Source organism: Phocoena phocoena, chromosome 4 (genome assembly GCF_963924675.1).
Source record: "Phocoena phocoena chromosome 4, mPhoPho1.1, whole genome shotgun sequence".
Taxonomy (NCBI): Eukaryota; Metazoa; Chordata; class Mammalia; order Artiodactyla; family Phocoenidae; genus Phocoena; species Phocoena phocoena.
The window spans coordinates 33,066,509-33,086,536 of record NC_089222.1 but is presented as its reverse complement, the minus strand read 5'-3'; the positions used below and the strand labels follow the sequence as shown (position 1 = coordinate 33,086,536).

Sequence of the window (20,028 nt, the reverse complement as noted above, 5' to 3'; positions counted from 1 at the left end):
CTATATTTACATAGATGAGATAAATATAAAAATTCTAAAGGAAAAACACTAACTAAGAAGAAAGTAATGCATACATTAAAGACATATGAAAAAGTACATTTAGGTGAATTAATTTTCATTGCTTTAAATCACAAGACAAAGTTTGGCATTCAGTCTTCTAAATAAAATGGTTTTTAGCTATGTCTTGATCAAATGTCACATTAGAGACTAGAACACCGTATGGCTCATAGTGGAGGCTCAATACATGTTTCTTCGAATATATCTAACAAACTTACCAAAAATTGTAATGTTAAAATTTTCTGTCCTCAGCAAATGTTAACAGATTGCAGAAGGCCACAGGCTTCTGGATTATTGTATCATTAAGGGAACAGCTGCCACTATTTTTAATGAGGTTCCTTTTCCAATGACGTAAGCAAAATTATTAGGTTATAGGTTTTCTAATACCCAATATCAAATATCAGCCTGATCATTTTCACTGGTAAGAGCAAAGTTTTTACAAGTCCCCTTTCTCTGAAACCATCAAAGATTACAATGACTACCCCTAACTGTTAAGGCTATTTGAAAAGCTGATATGTCTCAAAACCTCAGAAGGGATACTCCTATAGGTAATGGACTTTATTCAAAGAAGTCTGATTTCAACTCAATCCAAAAATCATTTCTTAGTTCTCATTGTGTGCAAGCAAAGCTTTGGACCAGGCACTGAGGGGCTATGGAGACCAGAAGACACAGAGGATGATCTTAAGGAACTTGCCCTCAAGGAGCTGGCCTTCAAGTTAAAGAATAATAAACACAAATAGGCAGTGCACTCAGCAGTCCCACAGATCTCTCTCTTGCTCCAACGATGTTTGGACGGAACAGACCGCAGGGACATCCCTTGCTCCAGCCTCAGACCACTCTCCAACCTTTTTTCCAGTCACAACCTTTGGAATCAGCCACTCAGCTATCCTTCGTCACCAGGACTAGCCAACACCATTTTTTGAGCTTAACTTCTTATTACCAATCAACCATGAGCTCCCAGATTTGTCAGAATTATTCCACCGAGGGGGAGGTCGCTATCAACCGCCTGGTCAACATGCATCTGCAGGCCTCCTACACCTACCTCTCTTTGGACTTCTATTTCAACTGTGACTATTTGGCTCTGAAGGGCATGGGCCACTTTTTCCGTGAACTGACTGAGGAGAAGTGCGAGGGTGCCAAGAGTCTCTTGAAAATGCAAAAGCAGCACGATGGTCATGCCCTCTTCCAGGATGTGCAGAAGCCATCTCAAAATGAGTGGGGTAAAACCCAGGACGCTATGGAAGCTGCCATTCTCATGGAGAAGAACCTGAACCAGGCCCTTTTGGATCTGCATGTCCTGGGTTCTGCCTGTGCAGGCCCCCACCTCTGTGACTTCCTAGAGAGCCACCTCCCAGATGAGGAGGTGAAACTCATCAAGATGGGTGACCACCTGACCAACCTCTGCAGGCTGGATGATCTCTAGGTTTGCCTGAGCAAGAATCCCTTCGAAAGGCTCACGCTCAAGCATGACTAGGAGCCTCCGGAGCCCAGTGGTCTTTGAGGAGCCCTCTCTGGTGTCAGGGCTTCTGCCTGAAGCCCCTCTCTGCAGAAACTAGGCAACTTTTTAACCACTCTGGAGCACTCTAACCCAAGCCTTGGACCAAATGGAAACAGTAAAGCTTTTTGAAGCAAAAAAAAAAAAAAAAAAGAAGAAAGAAAGAAAGAAAAGAAACACAAATAACTGTAATTCAAAGTAAAGTGACATATTTGTACAAATGGGGATAAAAGAAATATGATTGGGAGACACAGGGAGAGGGGTTATGATCTCCAAAAGTGAAACTAGAAAAGCTTTCAGGATTTTCTAGTTACTGATTAAGTATTATGTCAAATACAATTGTGAGGAAGAGAGAGAAGATATTTTAGGTGAAACAGAGACAAAGATGTCTGCATATGCATGGCCTGGACAGAGACAGTGAAGATTATGGAATATGGGAGGATATACTGCAAAGAAAAATTGGAAATGTGTCAGGGACAAGATTGTGAAGACCTTGAATATCATGCTAAGGAATTTGTATTTATACCCTCTGCCCCACATACATGTTCCAACAGTAGCCAAGATCTTAGCTATACTAGAATTGCTTCAGGAAGATCATACTGTCTAAGACTCATTTACCCCTTGTTGCACTTTCAGAATATTGATTCTTGGTTGCTTATTCATATTTTCAGGTTAAAAACAAACAAACCAATAAAAAGCCTTGTATTGAGCTAATCTTTAATACAATGAATTTTTTTGTTAACTTGTAACTAACCCTTTCTCCCACTTATTGAGCCACTGGCAATACAAACAATGTCTGGTTGACAGTTTCCCCATCTCAGCTCTGTGCAGGAAATCTACATGTTTCTCATGAAAGTCATGTGGCAAGAGCACCTCACATTTATATAGTGCTTTACTGTTTGCCACCTATTTTCAAATACATTGTGACTCTGTCACATAGTGTAACACTTTACTGTGCCCTGTAATTTGACAAACATTATACCAAGCTCTTTATATTCAGCCCTATTTAGAAATGAGAATATTAAGAGTTATAGACATTAAGAGACTTCACAATGTCACAGAGCTAATAACTAGAAATAAGATCAGGGCTGACTCTAGAATTTGTACATTAACCATCATGCTATATTATTTCCTTTATAAACACACATACCCCAAAACTAGTTATGACATTTTCATCAAGCCAACAACACATTTTTGTAAGTCAATGACTTTCTAGACTTTGTTCTTCTAAATTCTTAATTTAATTCAGACTACTATTAAATTGATCTTACTGCTTCAATGCATCCAAAACTATCAAAAATGTATCTTTTAATCATTACATATCTGGACTATGCCAGCCAAGAGAACAATGCATTTGGAGTTATATGCCACAGCTTATGCATTAAAGGATATTATTAAAGGATAAATGGAGAAGGCAGACAGACAGCAGAAGCAAGAAGAACTACAATCCTGCAGCCTGTGGAAAGAAAACCACATTCACAGAAAGATAGACAAAATGAAAAGACAGAGGACTATGTACCAGATGAAGGAACAAGATAAAACCACAGAAAAACAACTAAATGAAGTGGAGATAGGCAACCTTCCAGAAAAAGAACTCAGAATAATGATAGTGAAGATGATCCAGGACCTCAGAAAAGGATGGAGGCAAAGGTCGAGAAGATGCAAGAAATGATTAACAAAGACCTAGAAGAATTAAAGAACAAACAGATGAACAATACAATAACTGAAATGAAAAATACACTAGAAGAAATCAATAGCAGAATAACTGAGGCAGAAGAATGAGTAAGTGACCTGGAAGACAGAATGGTGTAATTCACTGCTGCGGAACAGAATAAAGAAAAAAGAATGAAAAGAAATGAAGACAGCCTATGAGACCTGTGGGACAACATTAAATGCAACAACACTCACATTATAGGGGTCACAGAAGGAGTAGAGAGAGAGAAAGGACCCAAGAAAATATTTGAAGAGATTATACTCGAAAACTTCCCTAACAGGAAAAGGAAAAGGAAATAGGCACCCAAGTCCAGGAAGCACAGAGAGTCCCAGGCAGGATAAACCCAAGGAGAAACACATCTAGACACATAGTAATCAAATTGACAAAAATTAAAGGCAAAGAAAAATTATTGAAAGCAACAAGGGAAAAATGACAAATAACATACAAGAGAACTCCCATAAAGTTAACAGCTGATTTCTCAGCAGAAACTCTACAAGCCAGAAGGGAGTGGCATGATATATTTAAAGGGATGAAAGGGAAGAACCTACAACCAAGATTACTCTACCTGGCAAGGATCTCATTCAGATTCAATGGGGAAATCAAAAGTTTTACAGACAAGCAAAAGTTAAGAGAATTCAGCACCACGAAACCAGCTCTACAACAAATGCTAAAGGAACTTCTCTAAGTGGGAAACACAAGAGAAGAAAAGGACCTAGAAAAACAAACCCATAACAATTAAGAAAATGGTAATAGGAACATACATATTGATAATTACCTTAAACGTGAATGGATTAAATGCTCCAACCAAAAGACACAGGCTGGCTGATGGATACAAAAACAAGACCCGTATATATGCTGTCTACAAGAGACAGCAGACCCACTTCAGACCTAGGGACACATACAGAATGAAAGTGAGGGGATGGAAAAAAGATATTCCATGCAAATGGAAATCAAAAGAAAGCTGGAGTAGCAATACTCATATCAGATAACATAGACTTTAAAATAAAGAATGTTACAAGAGACAAGGAAAGACACTACATAATGATCAAGGGATCAATCCTAGAAGAAGATATAACAATTATAAATATATATGCACCCAACATAGGAGCACCTCAATACATAAGGCAAATGCTCACAGCTATAAAAGAGGAAATCGACAGCAACACAGTAATAGTGGGGGACTTTAACACCTCACTTACACCAATGGACAGATCATCCAGACAGAAAATTAATAAGGAAACACAAGCTTTAAATGACACAATAGACCAGATAGACTTAATTGATATTTGTAGGACATTCCATCCAAAAACAGCAGATTACACTTTCTTCTCAAATGCACACGGAACATTCTCCAGGAGAGATCACATCCTGGGTCATAAATCAAGCCTTGGTAAATTTAAGAAAATTGAAATCATATCAAGCATCTTTTCCGACCAAAATGCTATGAGATTAGAAGTAAATTACAGGGAAAAAGGTGTAAAAAACACAAACACATGGAGGCTAAACAATACATTACTAAATAACGAAGAGATCACTGAAGAAATCAAAGAGGAAATCAAAAAATACCTAGAGACAAATTACAATAAAAACACGACTATCCAAAACCTATGGGATGCAGCAAAAGCAGTTCTAAGAGGGAAGTTTATAGCAACACAAGCCTACCTCAAGAAACAAGAAAGGGCTTCCCTGGTGGCGCAGTGGTTGAGAGTCCGCCTGCCGATGCAGGGGACGTGGGTTTGTGCCCCGGTCCGGGAGGATCCCACGTGCCGCGGAGTGGCTGGGCCCGTGAGCCATGGCCGCTGGGCTGCGCGTCTGGAGCCTGTGCTCCGCAACGGGATAGGCCACAGCAGTGAGAGGCCCGCGTACTGCAAAAAAAAAAAAAAAAAAAAAGAGACAAGAAAAATCTCAAATAAACAATCTAACCTTACACCTAAAGGAACTAGAGAAAGAAGAACAAACAAAACCCAAAATTAGCAGAAGGAAAGAAATCATAAAGATCAGAGCAGAAATAAATGAAATAGAAACAAAGGAAACAGTAGCAAAGATCAATAAAACTAAAAGCTGTTTCTTTGAGAAGATTAAAAAAAAGGATAAACCTTTAGCCAGACTCATCAAGAAAAAGAGGGAGAGGACTCAAATCAATAAAATTAGAAATAAAAAAGGAGAAGTTACAAAGGACATCACAGAAATACAAAGCATCATAAGAGACTACTGCAAGCAACTCTATGCCAATAAAATGGACACCCAGGAAGAAATGGACAAATTCTTAGAAAGGTATAACCTTCCAAGATTGAACCAGGAAGAAATAGAAAATATGAACAGACCAATCACAAGTAATGAAATTGAAACTGTGATTTAAAATCTCCCAACAAACAAAAGTCCAGGACCAGATGGTTTCACAGGTGAATTCTAGCAAACATTTAGAGAAGAACTAACACCCATCCTTCTCAAACTCTTCCAAAAAATTGCAGAAGAAGGAACACTCCCAAACTCATTCTATGAGGCCACCATCACCCTGATACCAAAACCAGACAAAGATACTACAAAAAGGAAAATTACAGACCAAAATCACTGATGACTACAGATGCAAAAATCCTCAACAAAATACCAGCAAACAGAATCTAACAACACATTAAAAGGATAATACACCACAATCAAGTGGGATTTATCCCAGAGATGCAAGGATTCATCAATATATGCAAATCAATAGATGTGATACACCATATTAACAAACTGAAGAATAAAAACCATATCATCATCTCCATAGATGCAAAGGAAGCTTTTGACAAAATTCATTCAACACCCATTTATGATAAAAACTCTCCAGAAAGTGGGCCGAGAGGGAACCTACCTCAACATAATGAAGGCCATATATGACAAACCCACAGCAAGCATCGTTCTCAATGGTGGAAAACTGAAAGCATTTCTTCTAAGTTCAGAAACAACATAAGGATATCCACTGTCACCACTATTATTCAACATAGTTTTGGAAGTCCTAGCCATGGCAATCAGAGAAGAATAAGAAATAAAAGGAATCCAAATTGGAAAAGAAGAAGTAAAACTGTCACTGTTTGCAGATGACATGATACTATACATAGGGAATCCTAAAGATGCCCCCAGAAAACTACTAGAGCTAATCAATGAACCTGGTAAAGTTGCAGGATACAGAATTAATGCACAGAAATCTCTTGCATTCCTATACCCTAACAACAAAAGATCAGAAAGAGAAATTAATGATACAATCCCATTCACCATTGCAACAAAAGGAATAAAATACCTAGGAATAAGCCTACCTAAGGCAGTAAAAATCCTGTACTCAGAAAAGTATGAGACACTGATGAAAGAAATAAAAAATGACACAAACAGATGGAGAGACATACCATGTTCTTAAATTGGAAGAATCAATATGGTGAAAATGACTATACTATCCAAAGCATTCTACAGATTCAGTGCAATCCCTATCAAATTACCAATGGCATATTTTACAGAACTAGAACAAAAAATCTTAAAATTTGTATGGAGACACAAAAGACCCCGAATAACCAAAGCAATCTAGGGGGAAAATACAGAGTTGGAGGAATCAGACACCCTGACTTCAGACTATACTACAAAGCTACAGTAATCAAGACAATATGGTACTGGCACAAAAACAGAAATATAGATCAATGGGACAGGATAGAAAGCCCAGAAATAAACCCATGCACCTGTGGTCAACTAATCTATGACAAAGGAGGCAAGGACATACAGTGGAGAAAAGATAGTCTCTTCAGTAAGTGGTGCCGGGAAAACTGGACAGCTACATTTAAAGAATGAAATTAGAACAGTCCCTAACACCATACACAAAAATAAATTCAAGATGGGTTAAAGACCTAAATGTAAGGCCAGAGACTGTAAAACTCTTAGAGGAAAACATAGGCAGAACACTCTATGACATAAACCACAGCAAGATCTTTTTTGACCCATCTCCTAGAGTAATGGAAATAAAGACAAAAATGAACAAATAGGACCTAACGAAACTTAAAAGCTTTTGCACAGCAAAGGAAACTATAAACAAGGTGAAAAGACAACCCTCAGAATGGGAGAAAATATTTGCAATCAAATCAACGGACAAAGGATTAATCTCCAAAATATATAAACAGCTCATGCACCTCAATATTAAAAAAACAACCCAATCCAAAAATGGACAGAAGACCTAAATAGACATTTCTCCAAAGAAGACATACAGATGGCCAAGAGGCACAAAAAAGCTGCTCAACATCACTTTGCATTATTAGAGAAATGCAAATCAAAACTTCAATGAGGTATCACCTCACACCAGTTAGAATGGGCATTGTCAGAAAATCTACAAACAACAAATGCAGGAGAGGGTATGGAGAAAAGGGAACCCTCTTGCACTGTTGGTGGGAATGTAAATTGATATAGCCACTATCGAGAACAGTATGGAGTTTCCTTAAGAAACTAAAAATAGAGCTACTGTATGACCCAGCAATCCCACTACTGGGCATATACCCAGAGAAAACCGTAATTCAAAAAGACACATGCACCCCAGTGTTCTTTGCAGCATTATTTACAATAGCCAGGTCATGGCAGCAACCCGAATGCCCATCGCGAGACGAATGGGTAAAGTAGATATGGTACATATATACAATGGAATATTACTCAGCCATAAATAGGAACAAAATTGGGTCATTTGTAGAGACGTGGATGGATCTAGAGACTGTCATACAGAATGGAGTTAAGTCAGAAAGAGAAAAACAAATATCGTATATTAATGCATGTATGTGGAATATAGAAAAATGGCACAGATGAACCGGTGTGCAAGGCAGAAATAGACACAGATATACAGAACAAACGTATGGACACCAAGGGCGGAAAGCAGGGTTGTGGGGGTGTGGTGGGATGAATTGGGAGATTGGGATTGACGTGTATACACTAATATGTATAAAATGGATAACTAATAAGAACCTGCTGTATAAAAATTTTAAAAATTAAAATAACAAGACATTTGGGAGGAGGCTTTCTTTTAAAAAATTGTGCAATTAGGCATTTGTTTAGCATTTTGCCTATTTTATAGAGGAGGAGATTGAAGCTTGGAGACCGAGGAGCCTGCCTGAGGTCACACAACCTCTAAGGGGGTATTGTTTGGTCTGCTCAGCTCAGCTCAGCTCAGCGCTTGCCCTCATTCTGGCTGCACAGGCAGAGCTAGGCAAAGAGAAGGTCAGGGAACAAGAAAAAAAAAAAAAAGATAGATGGTTGTAAAATGCACCAATGGTAAGTCAACCATTTTGAAACCTAAACATATTTCACTATTTTAGATTTTAGAATTCTGAATATATTTCATTACTTTAATACAAAATTCTTAAGAGGAAAGTTAAACAAGTAAGGTTTCTGAGGTGAAGGTCAGAATGAAATGTGTAGTCTCTCAAGAATTACACTTTTTCAAAACTGCATCTCCTGGATATTATAGATGTGGCCTTGGGGAAGTTGGGTGTTTTATTCACAGGTGAGTAGGAAGGTTTTTGGGGCATGCCCTCTGAACTCTGTCATTAGTGTACTTCCATTCCCATTCAACTAGCAGCATCAGCTATGTTTCCCATTCCTCTACCCTCCCAAATGTAACAGCACTTTCCTGCAATGTTACTAGTTGGATTCATTCTTGCCTCTCCTTAAGAAGGTCATTGCCCGGTGAAGAAAAAATGAAGCCTAATAAAAACTACAGGAGTACAATTAAATTGAATTTAAATGAACATTTTATTAGAGGAAGATAAAAGTTCTCTTCCTATTTGTTAATGAAATACCATTTTGATGCTCTACATAATAGAACTAAGCAAGAAATTTTAGCCCTAGAAGGAAATTGCTAGCCTGGTTATGTTCTACCAGAGAAAAGAGCAGAATGCCTTTTAAAAGAAGTTTTACCATCAAGTTAATTCTAAAAATCTCACAGCTATGAGATGTTCAATAACAGCTGAAAATTTGAAAAACTATCCAGGAAGGAAAACCAAGTAATAATAGTTTGTAATTGAGTGAAAATCATTTGTTCAAGACAAGTGCCCAGCTCCTCCTTAGCAGAAATCCCAAGAGAACAAATACGTGGAGCCACTGAATGATCAAAGAGAAGTGAAGAAGAGAAAAATATATTACATGTAAACTATTATTATTCTGGAGACAGATAAAAATGGTTTCCCTCTCGAAAGATGACATGAGCCAAAATAACTTCAATGGCCATTTGGGGAAACATGATTGACCAAGTAGCAGGGTGAACATGCTCTCCAGGGAACTGAACAGGCCTTAGAAACCCCACAAATAAAAATGGGTAATGATCACGATGACAACTTATCTACATTTTTTTATTACCTTAAGAATCCATTAAAGAAAATAAATGTGTTCTCTCATAAGAAAGACTTCGTTCCAAAAAAATTATTTGGTATGCTTTAAAAAAACATATTTATAATTCACAAGCATGTGTGTTCCACTAAATCTTAGTATGAAAACCCAAGCAAGATAATTTGAGAAATCTATTCACTTTATTTATAGTTAGCACTAGGGAAATCAAATGGCTATGTTTCTGGTAAAAGTGACTGATTTACATTTCACTGATATAAAAAAGATATATAACAGTTTTATTGACTCTATTTTGAAATATTAACTTGTAAAAAAGTAAAAATAGGCATTCCTTATCTTTCATTATTTAGCACACTTTCAATGTTCTCCTCTTCTAAATGTTCTTTTTCTGCCTTTTTTTCTTCCTTCCCTTTCTTTACTCTTATTCATGCAGTTTCATAGGATGATGACAGTCACAAGCATATGAATATCAATAGTAGACCCACAGCACTGAAGTCTTATTATGAGCCAGGCACTTTATATTTTAATCCTCATTTATTTGTCCTTTCAGTACCTGAGGAAAAATCTCCCACTTCATTGTGTTTTACAGAACTTCCTTCCTAGGGTATAAACCATTTTGCTGAACTTATTTTAGATCTTTTTCTCCATTGGTCTAAGCTCCTTGAGGGCAGGACACTCTAAGCACCTTTGTGTTTCCAGGAACCAGCTCAATACCCAGGACTGAACAAGTGGTGTTAACCTCATACTAACAAGCTTTTTCTTAAAGGGCCAGTAGTAAATATTTTAGACTTGAGGGCTATCCAGTCTCTGTCACAACTACTCAACTCTGCCACTGTAGTACTAAATCAGCCACAGATAAAACGTTTTTTTAAAAATGAGCATGGCATAGCACAGGGAGATCAGCTCCATGCTTTGTGACCACCTAGAGGGGTGAGAGGGAGATGCAAGAGGGAGGGGATAGGGGATATATGTATCTGTATAGCTGATTCACTTTGTTATACAGCAGAAACTAACACAACATTGTAAAGCAATTATACTCCAATAAAGATGTTTAAAAAAACGAGCATGGCTGTAGTCCAATAAAACTTTATTTACAAAAAGGTAGGCAGCCTGTATTTCAATAAAACTTTATTCACAAAAAAGGTGGGCTGCCCACAGCACCATAATTTACCAACGCCTGACATAGAAGGGTGGGCATAAGCACAAAATTGAAGGCTAAAGGGTGAGTCTAAAAACATTGTAGCCTAGGTGAGAATTACTTACACCTCATGCAGTGTGTCCATAAATAAAATATGGTTGTCTTCAGGTTTTAAAACTTTATATAAATGGTTTCATAGAATAAATGGCTTCCTACAACATTTTGTTATTGAGAAATGTCTGTGTTGACACCTGTGGCCTCTAGTTCATTATTTTTGACTATTGTATAATATTCTGTTGTACCAGTAGACCACAATTTTCCCTTGCTCTTGATGATAGACATTTAGGTTATACTACCAAAAATGCTGCAACTATCTTATATACATTCCCTTGAAAGCTGCAACTATCTTATATAAATTCCCTTAAAATGTGCTATATTTTCTGAAGGGACTATACCTAGAAATGAAATTGCAAAGTCATCAGACATAAAAAACATTCAAGTTGAATAGATAGTTCCTATTGTAGGCAGAATAATAGTTCCTCAAAGAAGTCCATGTCCTAATCCCCAGAATTTGTGAATATGTTTGTTTACATGGCAAAGGGAAATAAAGGTTGCTGACTGACTGACTGGGATGAGATTATCCTGGATTATCCAGGTGGGCCCAATGTCATCACAAGGGTCCTTATAAGTGCAAGAAGGAGGAAAAGGGTGAGAGGAAGAACCAGAGAGATGGTAGTATGAAAAGGACTCAGCTCAATGTTTCTGACTTGGAAGATGGAGGGAATGTAGACTGCCTCTGGAAGCTAGAAAAAAACAAGGAAGCAGACTCTCTCCTAGAATTTCCAGAAAGGAACACAACCATCCTGACACCTTAATTTTAATCCAGAGAGACCCAATTCAGACTTCTGACCTCCAGAACTGTGAGATAATAGATTTGTGTTGTTTTAAGCTACTTAATTTATTACAGCACCAATAGAAAATTAATACATATCCAGATCACTCTACAAATGTGAGCTCATGTTAATTTATACACTTACTAGCAGTATATAATACCTGGAGTTATTGTTTGTATATGGTTTTAGGAAAGGCTATAACTATGTTTTTCAATATGCATAGCCACTCAGTACAATTTATTGCATCACTTCCCTACTGATATGCAATACCAATTTCATTATTATATCAAATTTTTATATATAGGTGGATCTGTTTCTTAGTTTTTTTAATTCTGTACGACTGGCCCCTTTACCTAGCCTGTTTGAATACCATGTTATATTGATTACCATTTTTTAAAATAACTTTTGTCATTTATAATTTCACCTTATTTTTCTTCAAAGTTTTAGCAACTCTTGGCATTTTGTTCATCCATATAAAGAATTCTCAGAAATTCTCTCTTAATATATTACTTCTCTGATGTTCTATTATTTTTTTCTCTGGTATCTCTTCTAGAAGCCTCTCTATTTTCCATCTCTTACAACTGCTCTATTATTTCTTCTTCTTTTATTTAACTGATTTCTCTTTGCTTTGCTCTGGCATTTAGCACTCTTCTACTTAATTAATTTGTTTTCTTTACAGAGTTTCTCTCATTGCATGACTTGCAGAAGGTAAGGGGAAGCTAATGCTCCAGAATCCCCAGTTGACACTCAAGCTCACTTTTCCAGAGAGCAGCATTGTTCATGATAGCTGTTTCCTTAATGGTATTAGTATCCATGGACATTTCAGGAACCCTGTGAGTTAAAGAGGCTTTTGATAGCTGGTGTAGGAACCTAGCCACTATACAGAACAGTTCGTTCTAAGGGAAAATGTATTCTAGGTTCCAAACAATGAACTTTAAAATGAATTTTTAAAATACAATCCGTTTGTACGGTGGAAACTGCCTTTATAAGCACAAACTCACATAAACACCAGATGGATTTTGTTTGTATGTGCTCCACAATCCCAACTCCCTCCACTTGTAAATAGACTTTATAGTGGCCTCCAAAATTATCTATCAACTTAATGACATCAAGAAAAATGTTTAGCTCTCTAAGAGCCTTGTCTGAGGTCTAGAAGGTATTTTATTCAGCATTGAAAAATTATAATACACTGTGCTAAAGAATGCAAATAGCCAGAAGCCATACTGAAGAGAACTACCTAAACAATTTTATAAGGGTTTCTCTGGATATTCCCTTAATCATTGGCCAATGAACACCAAACCAAATGCACGTCACTTCCATAACCATTAGCTTTTCCATATGCCAAACTTTGAACACTATATCATTGGCTTTTAAAGCATATTTTAAGAAACATATTAAGGATATACTCAGAAATACTATGGTAAGCTCTTTCCCACAGGGATGCTCATGACAAAAATTATAAATTAAATAAAGATTGTCTTTGGAGTCTATTCATCTTGGCATTTTTGATACTCCTTTCCATCTAGATAATCTTTTTCCAATTCAAATATCAACTACTTTTTAAGAAGTATTTTGCCCTTCTATATCCCAATAGAATTTCTCCTTCAATGCTCTGAATCGGTGCATTCATACTTATATAAAATTCACATATCCGCAGTAATTTCATTGCAAAGTAGTTACTATTTGAGAAACTAATTCTGAAAGGACATGACCTTGCATTATGGAAAACAAAATGAGCCACTTTTCTTAGGAGTATATGCATTATAGAAGACATTTTTGAGAAAATGTCTCAACACAAAGGGATATATTTCTAACAATGGATTATCTAACATTATTATAGATGATGGATGATAAACTTATTTTCCCCCCACATTAAGGATCACGTCTACAAAATTTAACCTTGCATCCATGAGCACTTCAATGAAAAATATTCTGTGCTTTTATGAGTTTGCCTAATTTAGATACCCCATAAGAGAAACCATGCCATATTTGTTCTACTATGACACTTATTTCACTTAGCAAAATGTTCTCCAAGTTCATCTATGTTGTAGCAAATGGCAGGGTTTCCTTCTTTTATAAGGCTGAATAATATTCTATTGTACATGTATACATTTTCTGTATCTATTCATCTGTGATGACATTTGGATTGTTTCCCTATCTCGGCTATTGTTGAATAATACTGCAATGAACATGGGAGTGTAGATATCTCTTCAGGATTGATTTCACTTCTTTTGGATACATACCCAGAAGTAGGATTGCTGAATCATATGGTAGCTCTATTCTTAATTTTTTAAGGAACCTCCATATTTTTTCTATAGTTGCTGCATTATTTTACATTCCCATCAACAGTGTATAAGAGTTTCAATTTCTCCACAGCCTTGCCAACACTTGTTATCTTTTGGGGTTTTTTTGATAATAGCCATCCTAACCAGTGTGAGGTGATATCTCATATTTTTAATTTGCATTTCCCTGATAATTAATGATGCTGACCATCTTTACACACACACACACACACACACACACACACACAAAGAGCAGGGGACACAAGGAAACTTTGGGAGGTATTGGATATGCGTGTTACTTTGATTGTCATGATGGTATCACAGGTGTTTGCATATGTTCAAACTCAAATTGTACACATTAAATATATGCAGTTCTTTGTGTAATAATTATACCACAGTAAATCTGCTTTTAACTGCAAATTAAAAGTTTTATGGAGAGAAACAACATCCTAAATTGAATACATACGCATATAATCTGAAATTACAGAAGAAACAGTAAATCAAGTATGGAATATATTTTCTTTATGTCGGCAAACTGGAACAATTGTGGCTCTTATTTTATAACACTTTTGAGCCACTCATGTCGTGTAATTCACTCAAACACGAGTAATTGCTAGACCCTTTCTGTAAGGGGTGCTGTCTCCTGAGACTGCTCAACTTAAATACCAAAATGTACTAGCAAATTCAATTGAGATATAGCTGGTACAAGTAATTATCTCTAGCAATATATAATTGGATAATAGAATTTAGAATTTAGAGAATAAAAAAAGATTAGCTGAGAATGTCTGAACTCAAAACTCAGGAATGGACTATATATATACATGTAACCCCAAGTTTCACCAAGACCCAAAGATTGCAATAGTATCAACTCAAATTACACTGGCTCTTTCCTGCATTTTCCACAATAATATCCATGTTCTGCTGAGTAACTTGCACGCATTTCTGTGAGAACCCAGAGGATGATTTGCATGTACTTAAACTCCTTTGACAATCTCTACAACCACCTCTATTCACTCTCCTTGTTCTCCAATAATTCCATGACAGGCACTGACATAGCCACCTCTCAGCAGACACTGCAGTCACTATGCTGAAACTATGGAATAAAATGAAGGAGAGTCACTGAAAACCTCCAAAAGCTGGAAAAGTTAAGAAACAGATTTTCCTCTAGAGTCTCCCAAAGGAATGAAGCCCTGAATTCCTTCCAACACCTGATTTTAGCCAAGTAAGACCCATTTCCAACTTCTGACCTCCAGAACTGTAAGATAAATTTGTACTGTATTAAGCCACAGGATTTGTGATAATTTTTCATACCAGCAATAGGAAACTAATATAGAAGGAAACTTATCTTCCCTGGTTCAATTCAAATTTTCCTTCCCTTTTGTTGGTTGGATGTGACTTCCTAATCCTGTTATATTCTGTACTGGTTTTGTAATCCACAAGCAGAAATTCCCGAATATCTGTTTCTTTATATCAGGTCTTTAACACTAATTGCAGAGAATTTTAGGTCTTTCCCTTAGAGTTTATATACCCATATCTTTAACTGTTGTTTTTCTGTTTGCATCTGTATCTCCTTCAGTTGAATTCTCAGCCAAGTGTTGGGTGCAGATAACTGTTATTTGAGAATGGCTTATTTTGGGGGTGGGGGATCTTTCTTTTCTACTTTTTATACTCTTTTGTTGCTCTTTCCCTCTGGGTCATTTTGGAAGAGAAAAACTTGAAGGTTAACCACCACCTGAAAAAGCATTTCCCAAGATGCTGAAATCACTGTTTTTGTGGTATGTGGGTATCACACAATCAGACATCTTTTTTTTTATTGGGGTATAGTTGCTTTACAATGTTGTGTTAGTTTCTGCTGTATAACGAAGTCAATCAGCTATATGTATACACATATCTCCTCCCTCTTGGACCTCCATCCCACCCCCCCACCCCCCATCCCACCCCTCTAGGTCATCACAGAGCACCGAGCTGAGCTCCCTGTGCTATACAGCAGGTTCCCACTAGCTATCAATTTTACACATGGTAGTGTATATATGTCAGTCCCAATCTCCCAATTCATACCCTCCATGTCCACATGTCGGTTCTCTACGTCTGGTCTGCATCTTTATTCCTGCCCTGCAAATAGGTCCATCTGTACCATTTTTCTAGATAACACATTTTTTGTGAATAGAACAGCCTAGGATTGTGCTATGAAATCATCTTACACTGTGTGTGGGTCACACCAGGGGAATTAAATGAGAAAGAAAATGTTTATCAATTCATTTCCAGGGTTTCTCTTGGGGTGCTGAGACTTCAGCAAGTTTCTGAAAGAGAAGGAGAATGCTTTGAGAACTTGATAAGAATTACATACTAGGTACAGGAGCAAATGATAAGAAAATGGAAGATGGAGCTAGGAACAAAAGAACCACAAGACATTCATTTGGAGATAGGGAAAGAAGTCTAAAGGAGTGGAGGATAAGGAAGGAAACAGTCCTATGATCAATGCTGTTGGTTTCCCTGCTGTATCAACATTTATTCAAAACATCTGAGCTTCCATAACTTCTCACATCCAACCAATGTTCCTATTCACTAGTAGAATTATCTTAAAGCTGAAGGTCAGTGGCTCAGCCTAGAAGGGAATTCCTACAGTTTTTTGTTAACTACTTTATATTCCTTCTCCAGTCTAGTACCTAGTATAGCTATTCAAGTAATAAATCTTAATTCTTAAAAAAAGAAGGAATGCAGAATTCAGGTTAAAATACAAGTGGCAAAATGTACATGTAATTTAAGCTGTTTTCTACATGCAGCTAAAATTTTAGAGGTAGAGTTTGTTGTTATTGGACTAGCATACATCATGTCAGGAGGTCTTAATAATTTTGGCAAGCAAGAAAGCTCATGGAAAGTTTCTCTGGCTAACAAAAATCCTTTTTAAGGACTCATGGAAGGTGTCCATTACAGAGAACGGAGAAATCCATGAGGAAAAGGCAACATTAAAAAATACTGTTTTTGTTCTGGCTCTCATGTTTTCTCTTTCCCTTTTTATAGAAACAAAATCAAGACATTCTTACTTTATAGGTCAATAAATCAAGATATTGGATCTGTGCAGGCTCAAAATGTATGTTTTGCCCATTTGGTCACAGGCAAAAGTAACAGACCTTTACATTCAAAATGTATAAATAATAAATGCCCAAAGACTTAATACTTAAAGTTTGGGGAACTTAAACATTTGGTGAATTTTCATTGAAAACATTAAAGTACTTTTTCCAGGTGTACTTTCACTAGAAATTTGAAGACTGTTTATAACATTTTTACGGAGATAGTCTCATTTACAAGATTTCTTTGAACTATGTGAATTTTTGCATATGACAAGCTACATTAGAAAATTCATATTCTTAGTTGTTTTTCTCAAACTTGATTTATGACAGCCTAACAAAAATCACAACATTTTCTTCCTTCTTTATAACCAAACTACTATGTGCTTTTTTTAAAGACAAAATCAGTTTAGCTGGACAGCCTGAGGCCAGCAGAATGGAAACCCAATTTAAAAAAAAAAAACTTGGCCTTGAAAATATGCATGTCTTACCCGAGTTTAATTAAAACACATTTACACACACCTTTGTGTGAGAAGTTTGCAGTTTTCATAATTTATATATTTGATCATTATGTCATTCACTAAAGATAAATCTTATTTTAAAAATGATCATTAAAGGGGAATCTAAGAAAGTCTGAGTAACTGTTATACCTGTTATACCTCTTCCTTCTGTATGTGTTAACTTGCTTTGTCCCACATGAGCTGCATCATGGGCCATGATTCGTTTGAGCTCCAGATACTAAGACAATCATCCATTGATTGACACAAGGGAAACTAGTAGCCGGTAAGATGGCATGGTGTTCTGCAATGGGAATGGAGTGGGTCTATGAACTAAGTTACTGACTCAATACTCAGATTTTCTTTCTTAGCGAGTTAGGTAATAGCTACATAGCAAGTCCTACCAGTTTGTCTTCAAAAATATTCTCCATGTCCATGCATTCCTTTTACCCCACTGCCACCACGCTATCCAAGACACCATCTTCTCTATCGGGCTGAGGCCATAGTTTCCTTATCTGGTCTCTCCACTGGGACCACTGACCCGTTAAAATCCATCTTCCATGAAGCAGAAAGTGTGTTCTTTTAAAAAATACTTAAGATATTGTCACTTACCTGGTTACAATTCTCCAGTGACTTCTCATTTCATTTAAACTTCAAACATATAAAACACATAAAATTCCAACTCTGGCATGAACTGCTCTCTACCTGCCTTTTTAAATCTCCATTCTCTCTAATCTACTGTGCTCCAGCTATGCTGCCCTCCAGTGTCTTCCTCGGGCACACCAAAGTCTCTAGCACCTCAGGGCCTTTGCAACTGCCCTCTCCTCTCTCTGGGGCAATCTCCTCCCCCCTCCAGCAAGCTGGCTTCCTCTTCTTTTTCCTTCAGGTCTCAGTTCAAATATCTTCAAGAGATCTTCCTCTAAAACAGTAATTCTCAATCCTCACCATGTATCAGAATCACCTAGGAAGATTATAAAAACTTCAGCTGACCGCATCCCACTCCTACTAATTAATCTGAATAGGACCATGGCATCAGAATTAAAATAAACCAAACCTCTACAGGTGATTTTAACTGCAGCCAACTTGTGAATCAGCAATCTAAAGAAAATTACTATCTCCTCATATCCACCAGTTAGTGTGCCTCCTAGTATATAATACGTATCCTACTCAGTAATTACCTTGTTTACCTGTTAATTGTCTCTTTCTTCCACTAAAATGCTGATTCTATGAGGGCAGGGAAGTTTCCTACCTATTCACTGCTGTATGCCCAATGCCCAACATAAAGTAGGTAAATGAAGAAAGGACTGAAGATCCTTCAGGTCAATAGACAGAAGTTTTAAGCATATGAAAGACAGTATGGAGAATCTGCCCACTAGAGAGGATATAGAATGAGAGAGTAGGTGGTGAAAATAGATGAAGAAACAAACTGAGCGATGAGAATGAAGCAGAGTGTAAACCATGGACTACAAAAAGCTCTCTTGGGCCACTGTCTTTTCCAATGAAACCTGAAAATTCAAACGCTAAGATTGAATCCTTTTTTGTGAGCCCTTAACATACCCTAAATTGTCTCAGTTCCATACAAACTCAGTTCCGGGCAAACAATGCCTACTTTGTTAACACACTGAGATTAAGGCTATCTTGTTATTGATTTTCAGCACAGAGAAGTCTTACCTTAGATCCTGAAGGTTTCTCCTTTTATTCAAACTATTTTGTTAGAAGCCTTTTTAAAAATATATATTCCATTTACTTACCTTCTTTAAAAATATGTGAAGGAAATTTAACATTATCTTGATAACGCCAAGATTTTCAAAGTCAGATATTTTGCTATCTATATTACCTTGATATTCTTAAGAAATCTTTAAACATATAGACCATATTATAAAAGTCTTTGGAACAGGGAACTTTTATGGCTCATAAAAACATTTTAAGTTTTCTTTTTTCAGTTTACAGGAGCTCAGCTTATACCTGCATGCCCTCACTGCTTATCTTGCTTATATTCAGCTGTGACCTTTTAAAGTTAATCACACCCTTTTTAAACAAATGCAAATACAAAGGCTCAGTAGTTCCCAAACTTGGCCATGATTGTAATCACCTGGAGAGCTTTAACATCCAGGAATGCCTGCCTGCCTCCCTCTTCAGACTGTAGAATTCAAGATTTAATTGGCCAAGAGTGTGACCAGAACATTAGTTGTTTTTTGGCTTTGATTTTGAATTTTTGGTTCCCAGGTGATTCTAACCCTAACCTTCATGTTGAAAACCTTGCACAAAGGCTTAATAAAGAAGTTTGGAATGACCAGATTTTCTCCCTATTTTTAGGGGTAATTGTTTAAGCCGTCTGGACTCTTCCTCTTAGTTTGGTTCTCTCTTTAAGGTCTTTAAGGTGAACGCTGCTGTCCCCACCCAGACTCAGCCCCAAGGCTCCCATTTAAAATTCCAGATCAAGAATGGGCAACGTGGGCTTCCCTGGTGGCGCAGTGGTTGAGAATCTGCCTGCCAACGCAGGAGACACGGGTTTGTAGCCCTGGTCTGGGAAGATCCCACA

The 20,028-nt window shown here is 37.1% G+C and overlaps 1 pseudogene; it reads left to right on the top strand.

Annotated features, from left to right (window-relative positions):
- Positions 1 to 1,006: 1,006 nt before the first annotated feature.
- On the top strand, positions 1,007 to 1,480 carry LOC136122690 (ferritin light chain pseudogene; annotated as a pseudogene).
- The last annotated feature ends 18,548 nt before the right edge of the window (positions 1,481 to 20,028 follow it).